At 41.8% G+C, this 23,779-nt stretch overlaps 1 pseudogene; it reads left to right on the forward strand.

Moving 5' to 3' along the window:
- Positions 1 to 2,357, forward strand: part of LOC149171194 (aspartate aminotransferase, chloroplastic-like) — a 28,716-nt pseudogene extending 26,359 nt beyond the window's left edge.
- The last annotated feature ends 21,422 nt before the right edge of the window (positions 2,358 to 23,779 follow it).

Raw genomic sequence — 23,779 nt, forward strand, 5'->3', positions numbered from 1 at the left:
AGTCAAGTTCCACTTGTGGGTTTATTTGGCTAGAAATTGGGATGAGTATTCTATTATGCTCCCTTGAATTGGGCTTTGAGCCCCTCTCCAAGTGCAAGCAATGGATGTGTGGGCTTGTTCGATAAGGAATTGGGATTTTGTTTAACTTATTTGTCTCTGCTTTAGAATTTGACCTTTGGCATGAGAAATGGACATAGAATGGTGGTTTGTTGTTTGTTCAGATTGCTAGGATTGTGGCAATGGCTCACCACCATTGCAAGAGTGTTGCTTGTGAATTTTTTGAGCATGGTAGGGTAAAAAGAGGAGTGAAGCACATGCAAAAGAAATAGTGGAGGTGCAGTGTAGTATGATGAATTCCACCATTCTTTGATGGAGTGTTATGATGTTATCCTTCCCACTCAGGTTCTATTCTTGCAAGTGACATGGTAAAGCTTTGAGCTTCACAGAATTGGGTTTACCCTGTGTAACATCCTCAGAATGAAAGGAAAATTTTTAGTGGGTTACTTTGAGAAATGCATTACGTGGAAAAAAAAATGGAAGGAAGAGTATGAGAAGCATTTTCTAAAGAAAAATTGTGTTAGGGACTCTTGTGCAATGGACACAACAATCACATGTTGGAAATATGGGATTTTCAAAAAAGTGATGCATTCATTGGGATTCACTACAGGAAGTATTTGGAGTTCAATGTACATCTATGGTCTCTACAACATATGGTTGGAAGAATTGTGGCCCATTTTGATTTACCTCTAGAAATTGTGTCATATCCCCCTCTTGAAGATTCAAGTCCATTTGTGGCTATATCTTTGGTCTTTTGGAGAATTGTAGGGGTATTCAGCTTGTTCAAAATCTGGTAATGGCTGAAAGTACATATAAGGTCAGCCTTGTTGTTGCAATTAGGCAAGAGAGGCACTTGGAGGGCTATTAGAAGTGAGCCAAAGGAGGAGAAATAAGAAGATGCCTGTAGTATGCATGGAAACTAGTATTTTTCTTTTCCATTTTTATATATGTAAGGCAATACACCTGTAAGGCCACTAGAGGTTGGATCAGGGAAGATTGAGTATATGGTTTGAAGGACTATAATTTTGCATTTTGGACATTTGGTTATGGCTACCACTTTTCGTTTTTGTATTACAAAGATGTTTGGCTTGACTACAACATTTTATTATAAAAAATATATTTTATTGTGAAAAAATATAATTTGATTACTACTGTGATGCTTGTATGTGTTCTTAGACAACCTAGATGTGTCTAGTAGTATTTCATGCAATAATGAACTAAAAAATTGGTCTGAAAGAGCTTATTTTCATGATTCAAGATTTTGACCTAAATTTGCAAGGATTTGCAAGTGGCAGTGTTGATCGGGATGCATCATTTGTGAGGTTGTTTGTAGCTCATGCTAGAAGTTCTTATTTCTCAGTCCTACAAAAAGAACTCAGGTTTTTATGCAAAACAAATAGGAGCTATCAATGTTGTGTGCTCCTCGTTAGATGCAACAACTAGGTATCACTTGTAAATTGGGGATTTTTATTTTTCCCATTGGGTGTTTATATTGCTCCTAGATATTTAGCAATTGTTTAAATGGATAATACAGTTGATTCAATTTTAGCTAGTTTTAGTTTGGATATTTTTCAGGATGTAAATGAATATGAAAGAAGAAAATCAAGTGGGTATTCAGCATGTTCAAAATCTGGTAATGGCTGAAAGTACATATAAGGTCAACCTTGTTGCTACAATCGGGCAAGAGAGGCACTTGGAGGGCTGTTGGAAGTGAGCCAAAGGAGAAGAAATAATCATATGCCTGTAGTATGCATGGAAACTAGTATTTTTCTTTTCTAGTTTTATATATGTAAGGAAATACACTTGTAAGGCCACTAGAGGTTGGATCAGGGAAGATTGACCATATGGTTTGAGGGACTATAATTTTTCATTTTGGACATTCGGCTATGGCTACCACTTTTCTTTTTTGTATTACAAAGATGTTTGGCTTGATTGCAACATTTTCTTATAAAAAATATATTTTATTGTGAAAAAATATAATTTGATTACTATTGTGATGCTTTTATGTGTTCTTAGCCAACTTTGATGTGTCTAGTAGTATTTCATGCAGTAATGAACTGAAAAATTGGTCTGAAAGAGCTTATTTTCATGATTCAAATTTGAGATTTTACTTGAATTTGCAGGGATTTGCAAGTGGCAGTCTTGATCAGGACGCATCATCTGTGAGGTTGTTTGTAGCTCGTGGGATGGAAGTTTTTGTTGCCTAGTCCTACAACAAGAACTTGGGTTTCTATGCAGAACGAATAGGAGCTATCAATGTTGTGTGCTCCTCATTAGATGCAACAACTAGGTATCACTAGTAAATTGGGGTGTTGTCCTCTCAGGAAGATATGGTGTTATAAAGGTGACAAAATCGAGACATATTCTTGCTTGCATCATCTACCTAAACAATTTGAGAACCCCTATACCTTAGCCATGTTGAGCACATCCGAAAATTATGGCATTTCATGAAACCACATTTCTTTCAAGCATTTTCTCAAAAACCTTCAGTGAATCCTCTACATCCCCACATTTTGCATACATGTCAACAAGGGCACTCCCCATGATAAATCTTGATCCAAATCTAGGTATAAAGTGGGCATGGACCTCCTTACCTTGTTGTAGAGCTGCATGTTCAACACACACAGCCAAAACACTGCCCAAAGTGAACTGGTCCTGCTTTATCCTGATACATGTCAACATGTCTTGGTACATATTGGAAGAATTAAATTATTTTGGAGCAGAGGCACTACACCTTTTCATCTGCAAAACCATGAAAGCATTGGATCTGAAGAAGGCATAGAGCAAAGAGGAGCCAAGTTGTAGACAGGGGAGGAAAGGAAAGAAACAGGGGAGTAAAAGGGGAAATCCTCTGCTTCCCATTTGAATTCCAGGAGATTACTTGGCAATCTGTCACCTCATAGCATTAATGTAAGGACATTGACTGTGGGATAGAGACGAAATGAATATGGTGGAAGGGTTAGGATGGAAATGGTTTCAAGGGTGTCATATTTCCAGAGGCAGCAAAACATGGTAGGCGAGAAGTCTATTTTGTCTATTAGATAGACTACGCTGAAAGTAAGGCATGTCCTCATTGTTTTTTAGGAAAGATTTTAGTGGAAAACTAGTAAATGATGAAATTGCTACTTGAGGTACTGCAACACTTAATGAAGATCCCACTCATGAGACACACTTGTGATTGAGCCCACCTTTAGGTAGCCATTGCCATACATTTTTTAACAAAATATAATTTTCTCATAATTTTTGAACAAAAGCTATTGTCATATTGCAACAATGAACGTCACTTGCAAAGACTTGTAATATGTCAATGGCTTCTGGCATCATTTGACATTGTGCACAAGTCTTGTTCAACTTGTTAAGGACTATAGGTATCGAATAACCTAAATATGTAGAAATTAATGCCCAAAAAATGCCTGAAATTGAGGTTTGATCCTTGCAGGTAATAACAGAATGATCCATTACAGCCTGTGCATCACTGTACAACTTTGCCCTTATCAATATATGAATCAGAGTTAAGTGAACTTGTATAGTTTGTTGAATATGTTGTTTTTCTAACCAACTGAAGAATTGCAATGCCAATCCAACATTATCTTGGATTTCAAGCAATACTTGAATTACAACACATGGAATCAATTCAAATGATAATTCCTCCAGCATATCCCAACCATGTCCCTTCAACAAATTATAGATAGTAGAAATATTACCTAAATTAACTTCTTAAGTGTAAACACATTGTTTTTGTTCTTCACAAATTTCAATGTCGACCTTCCGCGAGAATGCCTCTACTAAAATTTATCTTGTTCTAATAGCATGATCAAGAAAATAATTGGTCCTGCGATCAAAGGATTCTGTCCTTATGGAATGAAACATTTGCCATCTCCCTAAACTATTTCGAATTTCAAGCCTTCTTAGCAAGGGTATTGTTGCAAGTGTTAGGGATTTAAAGATCATATAAGGTTTAAAACTCATTATTTTAGCATCTCTATATAGCCAACAGGGCCTTGGTTCACTATTGAGTTCAACAAATTATGAGGCCTTCCCTACCAAGGTCCCATTTTCGCTTGGGTTTTCCCAACCCATATGTCATGTCGAAAAAAGGATAAGGTTGGGTGCCATATTGGGGGATTTGGCAGAACTAATGCCCTCAGACCTCATTAATAAAAGTCCAACATCTGAGTAATATTATTCCCATCATTTTCATTCTTGGTATAGTGATGTGGGTCCAATTAGGTATGGTTGGCTTGTTGTTTGTGGCTTGGTTTTATATATATATTTCTTCTCACTTGGCAGAGGACCAGTTCCATGGACAATCAATTCCGAAATTTATACTTCAAAATATAGAAGTATGTGTGGAGGCATTGTTGCAACAGTTTGCTGGATATTTAATTTGATTGTTTTAGAGAGATTCCTATCTTTTATTGATGTGTTGGGCACATCCAAAACATTTATAGTATTCACAACTATTGTTGGGGCTGCATTCCTTTTGTCCTTGCTTTTGTTCCTGAGATGAAAGGCCTGAGCTTCGAGGAGGTCAATAAATTATGACAAGGGAGATCATATAGTGGTAGTATAGGCGAGGAAGGTTCTTTTAACAAACCCCTTCTTGATGATCATCATACATTCTGAAGAAGAAAATCAAATGTTGAAATCTCTCGTGAGAGAGGGAATTCAAATCAATTGCTGCAAATTTGCAGATGACATTTTTGAGGTATTATAGGAGAATGTACAACTTAAATGGCATATCACCAATCATATCGGCAAGTTTTGCATGGTGGCATATCAACATGTTTTGCATGGTGACGGTGTCGTAATTTGCATTATTTCTTGATAAGATGCTATTATTTTTTTTGAAAATTCCATTGGATATGTTGGATAATGGATGCTTCTACTTACATCATTCATCAACATACCCTTTGAAAATATTTTGCATTTCTACCACTCCCCAAATATAGGAATTTTAATTTAGCACTACATTTTCGTATGCAAAGGATATATATTTTATGCTTTCCTTGATTTGGGATATACATCATTCTGCTCTATTGAAGTTATGTCATTTGTAGATTAGGTTAGGCACAAACCAATGGGATTTTTTGGGTTACTCTCCTAACACTTGTTGTGGTCCAAACAATTTAGGTATCAATATTTGCATACTGTTGTTTTTGGGGATGATGGTCTTCCACTGGAAATATAGATATAGACTAAAGAAATGCATCAACAAACTGAGTTTGGAGTTGTTGCACATTGGAGGTACTACGAGGGTGAAGAAACACTCTGTTGTGGCCACCAACAACCCCCCTCCTTATTTAGTATTAGCAATAAGACTATGTAAGTGGGGACCCTTAGTCAAAAAATTCAAGAAATCAATTAGTACTCATATATGTTACTCCTTAAGAAACATTGCATCGCGCAAAGAATGATAGGGTATTTTCTTATGAGTCAAAATGGTAAAATACGAGATCGCGATGCGAACTCCATCGCATCGCATGCATTAAGAAAAGCTCACGTTAGAAAACCTTAAAAAACGCCAATATGCGAAAATGCCGATATGTGATATCGCATATCGCATCTCGGAAAATTACATGAAAGACACATAACGATTTAATGATTAAGTGATCTGCGATCTTGCGATACTGCGATCCGCGATCTTGCGATAGCACGATCAAGCAACCTTGCGATAGCACAACACGACGAAATTGCGGTAATGCGATACAGTGAAATGCGATACTGCGATGCAGATCGCAGAAACATTCCATCACAGATTTTCCTGGCTCAATATTCAAGAATTTTTTTTCCATAAACTAAGAACTGGTTACGCGCTTTAATAATAATTAATGTATTATATGCCAGTTGTTAATAAAATATGGTTTTGTGTTGTTCGAAGAGCCAGTTCACATCAAGTGGCGTGTTTTTGCATATCCATAGTATTTAAAGTTTTCCTATCTTTATTTATTATCATTACTCTCTCCTCACCTGTGAACTGCAGGAACGAAAAACAAAAGTTACACAAAGCGATGTGCAGGAAGCTATGAGGAAAAAGGGTAAAGCTCCAATGTTCAAAGACAGAGAAAAGACGCCCTCATAAACAGATACTGCATGCAACAGAGCCGCATATTCACAGAACGCTGCTGAGCCATCCATTACAGATCTTTCATATACAGCCATGGTTGAATGAGTACTGAAGGATGCTGATATCAACAGGAAGTTTAATGCTCAGGGTCAAGAGCTCACAAGGACATTATTTTTACAAATTTTGAAGCTTTATACCCGATAAAGATGAAGAGGCGCAAAAGGAGAAAAATGCATCAGAGAAGCCCGGATCAAAGAATGGAGGCAGTTTCCAATGCGCGATTAGCGCCTAGCGCTAATCGCGCATCGCTGAGAAAATTGTTCAAGAAGGAAAGCCTCTAACTGCTCAGTCACCTGTAAGCCCGAAAAGTGCAAGAAAGCAATGGTAAAAAACAAACTGGAAATAGAAAGCTAAAGAAAAGGCAGAAGCAATCCAAAGGGTTAATCAAGTGAACTAAGATTATTACTAGGCATATGCAGTAAATCCACATAGTCAGAGGATGACTCTCGAGTATATCATCGACTTTGCTGAGAAGATGGTGCCAGCTATTACCAATTCTGTTTGCTTAGCTCAATCAAAAGCGGAAGACAGTCAACCGACTCTACCCAGACAAATACTGAATGCTTGCAACATTAAGGACCAAATGCAGAAATAGTTAGATATTAGATTTAATTTTTAGAAATAATTTTGTTTTATTTTTGCTTATAAAATTGGCGGTCATTTAAACTGTATCCTGAATCTGTGTAATTAAGTTATTTAGTTAGTAGTATTTAAACCCTTCTCATGCATTTAGAGAAGGGTCCAGAAATTTATCAAAAACTTGTCCTCAGAACATGCACTTTTGCACCCTCAGAGGAGGTTTTGGTGAATGAATGGAACAAGATTTGTTGATGTTTGCATTTGATGTCTGCTACTGATGTTGCACTTCTGTACTCTTAGTGGATGTTAGAGCAAGGAGAGATAAATCATTGTCACTTGAAGCTTATGAGTAGGACTAGTCATAAATGGTACTTTTATCTCTTGACCATGTCTGCTTATATGTTAAAGTGATATACATTTTTTAGTTGTTTATGTATTATTGCATGAATGCCTGAGTTATCATTTGGCACTTTTGTATGGTGATAGCTATTTATTTAAGCTTAATGTATGAATAGCTCATTATGCGATATGTTTTTCACAACTGTTTCATATAACTTTTTATGTGAAGTGGTTCATCCTTATTGATTTATTTTCTTATAATAGCTTAATGATCTTTATTACCAGTTGTTATTTGAAATATTTTTAGATCGCATAACAGAAGAATTACATCCTGGGTTAGTATAGACTTAGATGTTGCTGCTTATTAGATTACAATAGCATAGCATTACATTACAATTAGAATTAGAATATCTTAATTAGGAACTGTTAGACCAGGAACATCAAATTCTACACACACACACTCATAAATTGGGAAACTGGTCCCATATCCCCAGTCGGACCCGCTATACCAAACGGATAAGGAGCTGCCAACCAAGGTCTGGACTGGGCGGGTATCCCCCTTGTTGTAGACCCGATTTTCGGGGCTTCAACATATTTGGTGCTAGAAGGAGGGCCTGAACTATGAATGGCAAGTAAATCTAAATCTGAATACCATTCTGAGAGTAAATCGCCCTCACCATCTCCCCCAACTTCTCCATTACACTTAAATCCAGAGTTAGAAGTCGCTCGAGTATCAACCACTGCTACAAACCCTGACATTTCAGAACAATCTACAGTTGAACTTCCTGAAGTCGAATCTCTGATTCACAAACTTCAGCGATTTTCCATTTCTCCTCAAAGGTCTGATAAATCTCAAGGCAGCGTGACTTCACATTATAGCCCTGCTCATCCCCTGACCAGGCTTAAGAGTGAAAAATTTGGCGTTCAGCCAACCGAATTACCTCTTCCCACCAGGAAAAGAGCAAGGAAAACACCTAAAGAGTCCGACAGTGAGACTCGTTCGTCAACATCATCCACCTCAACTTCTTCAATGGCAAGTAAATCTAAATCTGAATACCATTCTGAGAGTAAATCGCCCTCACCATCTCCCCCAACTTCTCCATTACACTTAAATCCAGAGTTAGAAGTCGCTCGAGTATCAACCGCTACTACAAGCCCTGACATTTCAGAACAATCTACAGTTGAACTTCCTGAAGTCCAATCTCTGATTCACAAACTTCAGCGATTTTCCATTTCTCCTCAAAGGTCTGATAAATCTCAAGGCAGCGTGACTTCACATTATAACCCTGCTCATCCCCTGACCAGGCTTAAGAGTGAAAAATTTGGCGTTCAGCCAACCGAATTACCTCTTCCCACCAGGAAAAGAGCAAGGAAATCACCTAAAGAGTCCGACAGTGAGACTCGTTCGTCAACATCATCCACCTCAACTTCTTCACTGCAAAGTCAACCATCCACTCCGCCACTTCAAATCATCGTCCATCCATCCACTGGAACCCCCACAACTCTTCCTCAGTCATCTACAATCGTAGTATCTTCATCTTCCCAGCCACAGGGATAACCTTCTACACTTTTCACTGTTAGTAGTACAGCAATGGCCCAGTCTCCATGGAATAACCCTGGGGCAGTCTTAATGCTTGCACCCTTGAGTCAAATACCGGCCCATACTAAGAAATGGCTGCCTAAATTTAATCCCGAGGCAGGCATGCTAGTAGAAGAGCACATAAACAACTTTATGCTATCCATTAATCTCAATGGGGTTACTAATGAAGATGTTGTTGTTCAACTCTTTCCTTATACTCTGCAAGGAACAGCCGGATCATGGTATTTTTCATTACCCTCCGGATCTATCACTAGTTGGGATATCTTCCAGGAGCAATTCCTAACCAATTTTGGTGATGACAGGTCTACGGCTACGTTAATCAACAACCTATCCAACCTTAGGGCCGAATCTAGAGAGCCTATCAAAGATTTCAATTTACGTTTCAATAAAATCCTAAACAAAATTCCTACTGCTTCCCAGCCCAGCGAAGAAGTACGAAGTGAATGGTATATCACCGCTCTACCATCAAACATAGCAATCTTCGTGGACAGGGCTAATAAAACAACCTTAGCCGAAAACATGAAAGAAGCAATAGCAGTAGAGAAACGTATAATAGCCCTGGAAAAGAAATCCGCGATAGAGGAACGTAAATCCAAGAAAGTCACCTTCAAGGAAGACTCCAAGAAGAAACAAGCAAAAGATCCATTCGATTTGGAAGGATTGCAGAAAGTTCTAAAGACCATGTCCAATGAAATGGTCGACATCAAAAAGCAAGTAGCAGAAACTTCTTCAAAAAAGCCCTACAAAGCTTTTAAAAGAGGCCCTTCAACTGTTCAAAGCCACCCAATGCTATTTCAAATGCTGAATCTGAAGAAGAGGAAGAGGAAATTGCCATTGTAGGGCAAACTGATGAAGAAAAGGTTGTGGAATTACAAGGAATGTGGGATTTCATCCTCCCACAAGAAGAAGATCAAGAAGTATTCCCAGTTAGCACACAAAGCAAAAATCAGCTTGATCCTCCCCAAACTATCCCTAAGCCAAAGAGCGCAAGCTCTACAATAAAGAATAAAGTCGCAACAAAGAAAATGACATATAAAGCGACTCAAACCAGCCCAGTCCAAACAGATGAATCAACTCCATCTAAAACACTGATCGTGTCGGATGAAATGGAGTACAATATTATAGAAGATATGAAAAAGGCTAGGGCCAACATCACCCTTTATGAACTGAGCAAGTTAAAGCACCAACAGAAGTTAATGATGAAAGAATTACATGCCGTGCCAGTTGCACCTTTGCCTGCCACTGTAATTTCTCAAGCTTCTCATAACATGGGAAGACCTCCAACTAACGTGATCAATAAGATTGATCCAAATGACATCGCTCTAATTGGAGGAAGATCGAGATCTCATACTCCCCCGTTTCTCCTTATGAAATTTTCAATAAAAATGTGCACAATTGTTTGGTAGATTCTGGTGCTTCATCCAATATTTTACCAAAGTCCATATGTGCCAAGTTAAACGTTCAGCCGCAGAAATCCGTTGTGCACATAGTTCAGCTAGATCGATCTCAAGTTGAAGTGATTGGCGAACTAAATCAAGTAACCATAAGGCTGTCATCCAACCCGAAGGTATGTCAAGTTATTGACATTCTAGTTGCTGATATTCCAGAATTCTATGGCTTAATTCTTAGCAGGGATTGGTCAGAAAAACTTCATGGGTACTTCACAACTGACTGGTCACACATGTGGCTGCCCTACAATGGTAAACCGAATCAAATAAAAGTTGAACGAGAACTACACCAGAAATACATAGTAACGGAGCTAGAGGGGGAGAATGAACCAGTAGCATACAACAGTAGCATTATTGGCAATTACTCGGTAGATTCTTTCCTCGGCAATTTCAATGCTCATGCGTCACCCTATTTAGAACACTCTGTTTTGTCCCAAGTCAAAAAATTTTCTCGAACTGATAGTTCGAAATGTATCAATTTTTTAGATAAACCTGTAAATAAATCTTTGTTTTGGAAATTATTTTTTGATGGTTCTAGATCTAACGAAGGAGCAGGAGCAGGATGTGTTCTGATTAGTCCAGAAGGAGATAAAATCATGCTAACATGCAGACTCGAATTTGATTGCACCAACAATACAACAGAATATGAGGCTTTGGTCCAAGGGTTGTACAAAGCAATCGGGTTAGACGTCAAGTATCTTCAAGTTTTCGGAGACTCTGAGATTGTGGTTAAATAGGTACGTAACACTATACATTGCTTATCAGGTCATTTAAAACATTATCAATCCTTAGTTCAAGATCTAACTAAGCATTTCATAGCATTTAATATCTCTTCAATTCCCAGACTCCAAAACGCAAGTGCAGACCTTTTGGCTAACGTAGCTTCTAAGCTTATTCCTTCAGAAGATTTTAGTCCAAATAGATTCTCAATAGAATTAATATTTAGACCATCCATTCCTGATAACATCACAAATTGGAGAGTATTCAATGACGATCTTGATATTGTAAATTTCCTCACATTTGAAGGATCCTACTCCAATCAAATAATTGACGAAGACCAACATGATCGACAATTACAACAAGATAGCACTAACAATTCTATACCTAAGTCGGTAGTCAAGTTAGAAGACTTGTACGATTTGAAGGATCAGTTTAAAAGGTCTACCAATTCAAAACTCCAAAGTTCAACCTTGAACTACGAATTAGTAAACCTAGGAACCGATGCCAAACCAAAAAACATTAATCTAGGTCTCGGCCTAGCCCCTAAAGAAAAACTAGCGTATATTCGTCTTTTGAGACAATATAAAAATGTTTTTGCCTGGAATTAAGATGAACTGAAAACATACAACACTTCCATCATCCAACATACTATTCCCATGATCGATAATGAAAAACCTGTCCAACAAAAGCTGAGAAAGATCCATCCCAATCTAGAAAATCAGATAAAAACTGAGCTCAATAAGTTATTGAAAGCCAGAATAATCTTTCCCATCAGACATTGCAAATGGGTCTCCAATATGGTACCTGTTAGAAAGAAAAACAAAGATATTAGGATCTGCATTGACTTTTGAAACCTTAACAAGGCCTGCCAAAAAGATAATTTTCCTTTACCACCTATGGAACAGATATTGCAGGCAGTGGCGGGCTAAGAATTAATGTCTTTCTTGGATGGATTTTCAGGATACAATCAAGTGTTGGTACATCCTGTTACATAGTAATTTGTCACTGCCTTCCTCCTAGTCTTCCTACTGTGTCATGAGTCCAAAATAATTTATGCTCATGCTCTCTGATGTTGCCAAATGACCCACTTTGCCAAAGTTTCTGCCTCATCACGTCTGTTGGCCAAATAAACGCACTGATGAGCGCTCCAAAACAGTCCAAACGCGCTGCCATCGCGGAAGTACAGGTGATTCCCGCGATGGTCGATTTTCAAGTGCCAGCACAACTGTTGCTTGTATTTTCCCGCGATGACTTGACTAGCTCCATTATGCAATAGTGATGTCAGCGCGGCAGACTAGTTATGTGCCCACGATGATCCAGTTTGGGCGAGTTTGTTCCAACAGTTGGCCTTCCAGATGACTCCAGACCTGGTTGTTGGCCTTGTTTATGTCACCCTCCCTTCTCTGGCATGGCTGTTCCGTCATTTGTGCTACCTTTCTTGGAGATAAGCTCATCTTCCCACCATTTATGGAGACTCCTTCTCCTATTTAAGCTTTCACCATTGCTATGAGCTACTAGTTTGGAATTCTTAGTCTTTGGAGTGTTGTTGATAGTGTTGTGAGCTTGATAGGTAGCTAGTGTGACAAGTGTGGGATTGTTTGAGAGCTTGAGGAAGGTTGTGAAGTGATTTTATCTTGTGTGAAACTTGTGAGTGAGAGAGACTTGTATTGGGAGATCCATCTTCAAGGGTGAATGCTTGAGGAACATGCTGGCTGGACCCTCCTGAGAAGGCTTGTGACGTCAAGAACTGGGTTGTAAGCTTACTCTATTTCATATTTAATACAATCAATGATGTTTTCCTATGTCTCGTATGCAATGTACTAGATAGCTCATGATTTCTTGACTTTATGGGTAAATAGTTCTTTGTTGTATCCGGTTATGTGCTTTGTTGTATTTCCTTGCTTTGTTTCAGGTTGATTACTCATTAGGAGAAGGAAGCGGAAGCTGGAGCAGCGCAACGGGACTTCATCGCCCACTGATTGAGGTAGGCCTCTAACTTGAACTATTTAAGGAGAATTGTTGTTGATTTGTCCTTGTTTGTGACTAGACCCACTCTAGGGCTAGAGGGGTTGCCTCTGTCCGCAGAGGGAACACTTTCCTGCTTCACAAATTGGCGACTCCGCTGGGGAGCTGGCCTTTGTCCCTTTTTGTTCATTCTTGCCTTGAGTTTTTGTTTCGGTCTCTTTTCAAAATTTTGGGGATTAGTTGTTTGTTTCTGGGTTTCCTGGCTTGGTCTAGGAGATGCTTTATTTGTTTAAAGATTGACTGTTTTGGTTTGGGAGTTTTTGGCTAGACTGTGGCTGTTTTTGAACATCATCGCGCTTTTTAGTTTAACAGTAGCGCTGTCATCACGCCACTCTTTTTGTAATTTCCTGTCCATCGCGTTATTACACCTAACAGTCACGACGGTCCTGTAAATCGGACCATCGCGGAAAAGGCGTGTATTTCCGCGCTGACATCGCATTGTTGCTACGCATCGTTCTTTATCAGCGCATGGTTGTTATGTATTACTCGCGCTAATTGCTGTAGAATTGAATTTCTTCAATTCTGCCTCCTGAATCTATTAGTCTTGCTAACCCCTGTTGTTCTCACTTGGTTTATGACTTGTTTTTCACTATTTAGAGGTTGAAGCACTCTCTTGTGAGTTTTGTTGAGTGAATCTTGCTTTTTTGCTTTGTGACCTAGTTTTATTGTTCCAAGTTTGCTGGATCAGCTTTGCTTGGTTTCTTATTTGCAAAGATTCGTTTGCTGCTTGCTGTTGGTTTGATTGAGCCTTCCCCTTTGCTTACTTTTGGTTGATTACCTAGTGATCGTTGTTGAACCAATCTTGGCATTGTTTCAATTTCTCTTCACTACCCGAACATAGATTATGATCGTTTGGGATCAATCGGTTTTCCACATTTGTTTGTTGCTTATTGATTTCTTTAGATTAAAGGCATAAAAATCTAAAATTGCATCTCATTTAGCATGCGAAAGTGAAAGAAAATTTGCATTTCAAGTTGCATATTGAAAAGCGAATGTTTAGATCTCTCATTAGTAGTATTCATGCATTGTAGGAATTGATGTCTGCTTGCATTGAGTGACTGTGTGTTTCCTTGGTTTTCTTGGTTTGGGAATGATCTCTCTACCCTCCCGTAGGTAGGTGTTCATCGAAGAAAAGGGATACTTCATTCATTTTAGTTCCATCCTAAGCTTTGAAATATACATACGATAAGGCCGGAAAACTGAAACATAATCCAAGATCAACGTTAAAATGAACTGATTAAATCTAACAACGCATTAGAACATAATGCACACATTTAGAGGTCTAGGCTAGAGACGTGCTCCGACGTCGTTAAACCTAGTCACTTTTGTTTCACTCAAGGTTGGGTGATTCCTCCTTCCGTGACTCAATAATGGTCTAGTACGGATTTGAGCTCCCACGTACCGTCGAGTATATGGGGAGACCCCACTAGGTTATCATCCTTTATCCATAGGAAGTCGTGTCTACCACCCTACAAGCCATAATGCACCGAACACAGCATTCGGGAAGATTGACTGCCGTACAGAAATTCCTTGGTTTTCATATGACTGCCAAGGTGTATATGCAGTTTTACAGATTTGTTTGGTAAACCTTTTTTCCTAGTTCTCCAGAGTAGTCACTTTCGTTCCTTTTCGGACTCCCTAAAAGAAAAGGTCCATCTGAGCACTTGTCACTTCAGGCTCATTAAATATTCGAAGGCGACTAGAGTCATCTTTTGTCCTTTTCTCGACTCTTTAAAAATGAAAAGGTCAAGTTTTGTTCCTGTGTCTTAAAATTTATTCGGCCACGATTCACATTTACCCGATTAGATCTTGTTTGTGTTAGCTTGAGTAGGGTTCTTTCTCGTTAGTTTGCCTAGGATCTTTTGAAGTTATCATCCTGGCGGAATCACCAATCCTGTCTCCTGTTCCAAGTGACCAAGGGTCTCCTTCCTCTGTTTCTCCTGAGGTACCGATTGTGAGTGATACTCTCCCTGTTATTCCGAGTATCCAACTGATTAACTCTCGCGCTCCAGATGACGAGGCTTACGAAATTCACCGGAACCCCGTTTTGGAGCCTTCGGAAGAAGATATCCCTCCTACTCCCCCTGGTGTCTCGGTTCCAATGTCTTCTTCTAATATGGAGGACATATCCCCTGTCACAAGTGAAGAATCCGTTGCGATGAGCGGTGAAATTCCCACCGCAATGAAAACTACACCTTTTCCTAGCACCCCTCTTGGTGTTACGTTGCCTTTACGCTACAGGACGTTAAGGGATGTTATGTCTTCTAGGACTCCCTCTACAAGTTCTATATGGTCACACATCGTCACTCCGACCTCGAAGTCCTTTATCCCTCAAATTCACAATGTGTCTGTCACTTCCGTCCCGACTATTCCAACTGTTTGTGTGGCGTCTTCAACCCCCGTTGTCGGTGCCGTTACTGCATCCTCAGTCGTGACCGCTGCTGCTGGACCTTCCTCAGGATCAGCTTACAGCGGCCCATCGGCATCCGTACCCGTAGTTGCTAATCCTGCGGTAAATGCCTCACCTTCTTCTGGTTCCATTCCACCAGGGGGGCATACGATCAGTATTTACAAGCTGTCCAGAATCCGAGCTCGCAAGGTCCATTCCATTACTATGATCCCGTAGGACATCACCTTTATCTTGCTGGATCCTTGCCATCTCAGCCTACCATTGAGGTCTCGGTTCCATTATCCGTTGCTTGGGGCACCACCACTTATCATGGTGGCCAAGTATCGCCTGCACATCTTCAAGGACCGCCTAATCAAGGCCAACCGTCTTACGTGCAAACCTCTCAAGGGCAGCAGTATTACGGGCAGTCTTATCCAGGGCAACCTGGGGGCCCACAAGGACAACCCTTTCAGGGACAACCTTCAGCCTCTGGTGGTCCATCTTTTACCTATTTTGCTCAACCTTCTGGTAATCCGGGACAACCTTACATGCAACAAGGTCAACCTGGTGTCCAGCAAGGTTATCCTTCTGGGCAAACTGGTCAACCTTACGTTCAACAAGGCCAACCCGCTGTCCAGTATGGTCAAGAATTTGGGCAAGTTGGTCAACCTTACGTTCAACAAGGCCAACCCACTGTCCAGTATGGTCAAGCATCTGGGTAGGTTGGTCAACCTCAAATCCAATCAGGTCAACCAACTGTCGAGTCCGCTCAGCCATCCAGTCTGTCAGGACAACCCTCAGTTGTGCAAGGACAACCCAATACCCAGCAAGCTCATCCTTCTGGGCAAATGGGCCAATCTCAATCTCAACTAGGTCAACCTTTTGGCCAGATGACTCAGCCTCAACCCTCTCAAGGAAATCCTTTTGGGCTTGCCCAACCGGGCATTCAAATGATCGTTGCTTCTCAAGCTCAACCCGTTTTTCAGCCCCAGGCTGGGCCCCAGACCCAATCCGGTCTTCAGATGCAGGTTGGATTTCAATCCCAACCAGCCTATCAAACGCAGCCTGCTTCTCAGGCTCAGTTTGGAGCCCAGCCGCCTTATGGTTTCCAGCAATCCCAAGGGCAAACTCAATTTGCCCCGTACCAAAATTATCAACAAATGCAGGTGAGTCCTTATCAGAATTACTAGGAACAATATGTTGTTCCTGCAGGTCAAGTTGGTAATCAATGGGGTGTTGGGGGGAAAATCCAGGGTCAGCCGTCCAGTTATGGCTATAACCCCTATGGGAAAAATCCCTACGGACAAAACCCTTCGGGGCCAAATCCGTCTGGACAAAATCAATGGGGGCAACCAACAACTGGTTGGAACCCTGGTGCTACACCTTACCCGCGGCCACAGATGTCCTTCAATCCTCAGTTACCTTTCTTAGCAACATTGGAACTGCCATATGTGTCCAAATTGACTAATGATCCGATCCTTCATAATCCATTTTGGCCACCAGTTCCAACCAAGATTCCCGGTGATTGTCCCAAATTCGATGGAAAAGCTGGAGAAGACCCCCAAGCCCGCGTTATGACTTATCATCTTTGGTGTTCGTCAAATTCGTGGCTTGACGATTCAGTCCGGCTCCGCCTTTTTCAAAGGACTCTCACTGGCTCTGCTGCTAAGTGGTATATTGAGCTAGCTCGCAGATCCTTTCAAGATTTTAACTCGTTGGCAATGATATTTTTAACTCATTTTCAGTTGCCAATCCAGTATGGGACTGGAACGCATCTCCTCACGTCTCTTAAACAAGATACAACCATGCACATCTTCGATCATATACATGAATGGAGACGGCGTCGCCGTTTGATTAAGTTTTGGATTCATGATCAGCTCCTGACCGATTGGTTTACAACCTCCTTTGTCCCTGCCATCGCACGGGACATCGCTATGGGGGCATGTGTAACTGAAGAGTGGGCTATTGCGCGTGCTCAGTACCTTGACTTGGTTTATTCCCAGTCCGATACCCTATATGATTATTTGCCTGATGCCCCGAGGCCCGGAACTTCCAAAGCTCCGCCAAAGCCATCTGTTGACGGTGTCATTGGATCTGTAAATCCGTCCTCTAAGAAATCTTCCGCGAACCCTGGGAAGCAAAAGTCGAATGCTTCGAACGAAAATACTTCTCAGGCTGTGTCTAATTCTGGTAATACTTCTGAGGTCAACGTTGTCCAGTCCACCACGGCGGACAAAGCCTCGAAAGGAAAGAAGAAGGGAAAAGGAAAGAATAAAGCAGATCAACCTAAGCAGGATTCCCCTAAACCTCCACCCGAGGAAGGCACCAAACGCAAGCCCAAGTACCCTTGTCTTATCTGTGACGAGGATCACTATACCAAAGACTGCCCGAGGCGGTCTGAAGTTAGTCATTTGTTGAAAGGTGCTCCTGGGACTCCTGCTGTGCTCAAAGAGCCTTTTCCCTCACAGCAAACGCAAATGGTGGTTGATCCATCTCAACCCTCTTCTTCCTTTGGTTCTCAAGTATTTATGGCTGGGACGATCCCCGTCCACATCAGTACTCGGGCAAAAGAGTATCCGTCGCCTGCCGGGAAAGAGCCTGAGGTCCCCTCCAGCGCTCCTTCGTCCAGTTCTGGTCCGCTCCATATCGAGAGACCTAGCACTGAGACGCCCATCCGACCCCCTCCAAAAGGTGTACTCCGGAAATCTTCTTACAACCCTAATGCTCGTGCTGCCCAGCACTACAACATCGTTGAGGATTTAGCTCAGGCTCCGTCTGCTATGTCTGCCTTAGAAGTACTCCAGAGCTACCCCTCTCAGAGGAAGTCCTTGCTATCAGCCATCGGTGGCATAGACCCGGCCGACTCGGATCTGATTACTTTTGACCTGGAAAGCCATACACCGAGACTGCCTCACCAAATCGCCTTCCTCATACAGGTCATTATCAACACCAAAACGATTCATCGTACAGTCATTGATGAAGGCGCTTCAACTTGCATCATGTCTGTTTCCTGTTGGAAGGCTATTGGTTCTCCGACACTGAGCCAGTCTCCTACAACCTTGGAAGCCTTTGATGGGAGAGAGTCTCGTCCTTAAGGTATACTCCAACTTTTGCACATTTCTTTGGAAGGGAAGACGGTCGAAGTGGAAGTTGAATTTGTTGATGCTAATCTTACCTACAACCTCCTCCTCGGACGTAGCTAGACATACGCCATGCAAGCCATGGCTTCGTCTCTTTTTCGTGTCATTCATTTCCCTCATCAGGGGAAGATTGTCACCGTAGACCAGCTCTCCTTCTTCACCTCCTCTTCCGAAGTGTTAGCCTCCTATACCAATAGGTTTTCATCTCTCATGATTGACAGTGGAAGTGCCAAAATTGTTCACCTTCCATGCTGCTAAGGTTCCATTTTTGTGAAAAAAGCAGACAATTTAAAAAATGTAAAGAGGGTATGCCTTAAAAGAAAATTCAAAGGGCAAGAAAATGAATTGGTCAAAGAAAAAATAAAAGAAATGAACCCCAAACAAAGACCATGAAAGTGGCTAGTCCAAATTGCCACTACTATTTTTGATGGGTGGTCCAACAGCTCAAGCTGGGCCTCAACATGTTTTAAATTGCATGTGGTAGACTAGAAAGGAAGTACCTGTTCAAACAGTTCAAGCTTGACAGATGACTAGGTGGATAGAGAAAGAAAGGAGCCCAACTGCTTAATCTAGGCCCTTGGAAGTCATAAGGGTAGACTTAGATAGGAGGGCAGCAAAAAGAAAAGAGAATTATCAGGGTTTGCAAGGCTAAGTGCACCCATACAAAGTGAAGAAAAAATGTTAGGCATAATAGGTAGGGTAGGCAGTTGAAGGTTGCAGAAAGCAAGATCCAAGCATATCACTTGGAATAATTCACAAGATGTCACCATCAGGAGAAAGGCAAGAGCAGTGGCCTATTTGGCATATTACTAAAACCATCACTAACTTCCCTCCTTCCCTTCAAAAGGTTTCTTACTAACCTCCCCATGGGCACTGCAGGATCTGCCTAATCAGTCCCCCTTACACTCTTCACTTGTACAAACTTCATGTCAGAAGTGACTTCTCTCTTTGAAAAGAAGCCACATTTCTTGTGTAAAAATTCTTTTCATTTTGATCTACTCCCTAACTAAGTTTGTTTCCTAAAAACTTAGTTTCTATCATTTTCCCATTCATATTCCCCTACAATACTAACTGCTAACTCTATCTACACTAAATCCCCTATGTTCCCCTTTTCCCCTACTACTATAACACCATGGTGTATAAAACCCCAAACAATGTATAAATATCCCCCCTTTAGCATTATAGCTAAATAGTTTGTCTAAGGGAGACATTAGTCCACCAGGGACTATGGTCAACCCTGCTTTGGGAATTACTCTAACCCCTAGTTATACTAATAGCCCACCCTTAACCCTCATCTATACCCTTTGTTTCGAAAAAATTCATAAACTACCCATGCAAACCCTTTCCCCCACTCAAACATAAGCCTAACCCTCTGTCGACCCCCGAAAGATTAATTCATACCCCATCAAAACCCACAGAAAATCACTTAACCAAAGTTCCGACCCCAAATATTAAACTGAATATTTTAATCTGTCGGCGGGTCCCCCCCCAACATGCACGACAGGTCGGGGCGCCCGCCATCCGTCCATCTCCCGCCCCCCTTCATCCAACGATGGGCAGGCATTTTCAAATCTCGACATGCCTCCCTTTAACGTCCGGGGAGATGGTGGTATTGGTACCCGTACATGGGACGCGTGGCAGCCGGCGGGGTTGTTCGGAGCCCCCCTCCCCAACACCGCCTTCATCCAAAAGCGGTGCGGGGAGACCGCTTACCACCTTCCCCGAGACCGCCCCTCTGATGGCGCGTCACCTCCACGTCCTCATGACGTCATGTCACTAACTCCTGCCCCCGCGCCTCGTGGCCCTCCACGTAACTTTGCCACCCCACACCGCCCGCCACCATGTCCCGCCACGCTGGCCTCCAGCTCAGCGCCCACCATGACGTCATGCTAACGTCATCGGCGGAAAAGCGCCAATGTCCCTTTTTGTCCAAATTTGTCGTTAAAACGCGCGTTTTCGGCCGTTTTATGTCATTTTCAAGCGAAAAAGACAGAGCCGTTGTAAGCCTGTTCACTGCGAAATTGCCTCCGAACCGCCAAATTCAAAGTTGCAGCCGCCACAACTTATCAATTCAGCTACATTGTGCACCCGCTGTTCAACCCGAAGGTTTTCCGCACTGTTCATCCAGGTATTCACCGCAATTCTCTTGTTTTTGCCCCTGTGCATGCCGTTTCTCTGCAAATTCTCCATTAAGCCACTGGTAATTCCCAAATTAAAGAAGGTCTCTTAGTCAAAACTGGACTAAACAACCTGCATTGCCCTCTGCTCCAAAAATTTGATATTAAAACGATAATTCACGGTCTAAAAGTTACAAATTCATCCTCGAGCTGCCCGGCATTGTTCCCTTTTGCCGAGTGCATGCCCAAAGCTGCATCTCACCAATTTGAATCCTGCACACTCTCTGCAATTCATCCTCATCAAATCACAATCCCTGTGAATTTACCCAAGCAAAGCAGAGACAGTCCTGCATAGCCTACCTATTCCATTTGAAGAAAATTTCTAGCATTATCTACATTGAGTCTGTCATTTGAGCTTTGAGGAACCTTGCAAGCTAATACACTTACCTTGTTTAATTCAGAAACTACATAATGGCTGCCCCTGCACCCACAGCTCTCAGTGTTGCCCCCATGAACCCACCAAATAAAGAGCTGGAGTCCCTGCCTCTTGCTGACAGGGATTATCTCATCCAAGACTTTGTAGGTGATAGAGACCATTTGTAGACCTTCAGGGAGTTGAGAGATGACTATTTAAATGGTAAGGATACATATGGGATATGGGAATCCAACCTGCCATATTACTTTCTCCCATCTGTTAACATTTTTCCAGAGATTATTCGCCTATGTGCTGAGAATTATGATGCAAACCACAGATCTGTCAAGTCTCCATCTGGGAGCATCCTCTTTCACATTAATGCTGAGTCCATCAACCAGATGCTCAACTTCAAACAAACTCAGCTGTTGTTTCCTTTCTCTATGAACTATCTGCTAGATACAGGTGCCAAGATGACCACTGAGGACAGGCAAAAGATCACCCAGACATTTATGAGGCCTGACTGCCAGCCCACAAGGCCACCTCCCTACTTATATGTCCACTTTACTGATATAGGCAAACTTCTGCTCGACATGATTTCATATGTGCTGGGCTATAAGACCAGTGAATTTGTTGATGAGACAGTGCTGGTATTACTATCTGCTTACAGCCCAGGCCAACCTCCTGCCTACAAATATAATTTTGCTAAGTTCATAGCCAACAAGATACATGAGCAGCTTTTCAAAGTAGACAGGGAGGGCATCTTCAAGTATTCATCTTATATCTACCACCTGTTCATGTATTACTAGTCCGAGGCTTTTCCATGCCACATTAAAAAGCTGGATTCTAAAGGAGAAAGAAGATCTGTTATCTTCTGGACATCTGTCTACCACCAAGTGCAAAATTCACCATATACATATTGTGAATTCATTGATCAATTTGTTTACCCAGTCTCTTGTTTGTTGATGAGGTCCCCTCCTCCCAGAATGTCATTTGAAATACAGAAAGTCCTGCAGCTCTCCAAGAATTATAAAATAGGTGATTGGTACCTATAGCAGGATCATATAGTCATCAGAATCTATGGCTGTGAGCTCTGTCCATACAGGCTCCCAAAATATGTGCCCATGAGACTGTTTGCCTTGGAATATTATAGGCAGCTTATTCACTCTGACCTCACTCACTTTCACAGCTCCAAAAAGAAAGCCCATCTCAAGTTCAAGCACCACCTGGGCCCCTTCATTATGAATAGGAAAGAAGGTTGGCAAGATGCTGATCAAATCCTCAAAGATAAGTACATGCTCTCAAAAAGCTTCCGGTGGGTCCCCTATGACCCTGAAGGCTTCATCACTGCTAGGAGGGTTAAGTACAGGCTGTTAGGCTATGAGCATTGCAAATATCCACACATTGAACAGTATGCCAATCAGCAAGAATGGCTGCAGGACACTTTAATTGAAAAATTAACTGAAGAAGAGATAATGCAAAAGAATGTCAAGGATTTGGAAAAAACTCTTGACTTGGATTCTGTGCAGCAGGTGATCTTCAAGCCACCACATCCAGTAGGAGAAGGGATCTCGGCCACAACAACTGCACCAACCACACAGGCACCTTCTACAGCAGCACCAGGTACAGATAAAGGGAAAGGAATAATGGGTACTAAAGAAGAAACAGTGAAAGAACAGCCTGCCTCCTCAATTGGGCAGCAACAAGAGCAGACCCCTCCTCCACAAACAGAGCCACCAGCAGCACCAATTTTGCAGATGCCAGCACATGAGGAGAGGGGTATGAAAAGAGACAGAGAAGAGTCCACTCCTGCTAGTGGATCCTCCCAGCAACCCGAGGCCAAGAGACAAAGGGTTGATTCCCCAGAGATAGAAGAAATCAGTGAAGAAGTCCTTGACAGTTCAAGGAAAGATGGGGAAGGAAGCCAGCAAACAGGTACAAGCTCCTTTCAGTAGGAGCAGGGATTACAGCTTGGCTTGGAGGTATCCTCCTCCTCTCAGCAGAGCAAGAAGCCTAAAAGCACTAAGGCTTCTTTCAAGCAAATAAAGGCACAAAATGACTTGCTGAGAGTTGAAGTGTATAAACAGTTTCTGAAAGCAACACCAGCCAAGCAAGAAAGGCTGATGTCTGTATATGACCTTCAAGAGGAGAAAATGATCCTCAGTCACTTTAAACCCAAGGTGCCGCAGCCTAAATCAGCTGCAGATTTTGTAAGGACAAGGGTGGAAGTCATGGCAAAAGACATTCACCCCATGGACCAAATAGAACTCCACAAGCAAACTGGAGAAATGGTCTATGCTACCTTGGTGGACAGGGCATCCATGGCCCATGAATTAAAAGAATCACTGAAAAATACCAACATTCAGTTGGATTTTGAGAGGATGTCCTCCATGGCCAAAGACAACAGAATTAAATCACTTGAGGACATCATTATAGACTTGGGACATGATCCCAAGGACCCAAAGGGCGTGAGGGCCCTCATGAAGAAAAAAGAAGATGACCTGAATGCATTGAAGAAAAGGTTAAAGCTGCTGCCCACCGAGCACCCTCAAACAGCAGAATTACAGAAGGAAAAGGAGGCCGATGAGCAGCTGGATCTTATAATGCAGCTCAACCAGAAGGTCCTCGATTTGGAGAAGGAACTTGAAGGGGCATTACAAGATAAGCAGGGAGAATCCACATCCCAAGCTCCTCCAACTACTTCAACCACTGCAACAACAACAGAGGTAGCAGTAGCCCCTGTGACAACAACAGCTCCAGAGTCCAGTACAAGCATGGAAGAATTGACTAAGGCTATTAAATAAATGGAGCTCCAGGCCACTGAGA

The sequence above is a fragment of the Pinus tabuliformis genome, chromosome 4_2 (genome assembly GCF_031772625.1).
Source record: "Pinus tabuliformis cultivar Carrire ecotype Pingquan chromosome 4_2, CPIR1, whole genome shotgun sequence".
Classification (NCBI taxonomy): domain Eukaryota; kingdom Viridiplantae; phylum Streptophyta; class Pinopsida; order Pinales; family Pinaceae; genus Pinus; species Pinus tabuliformis.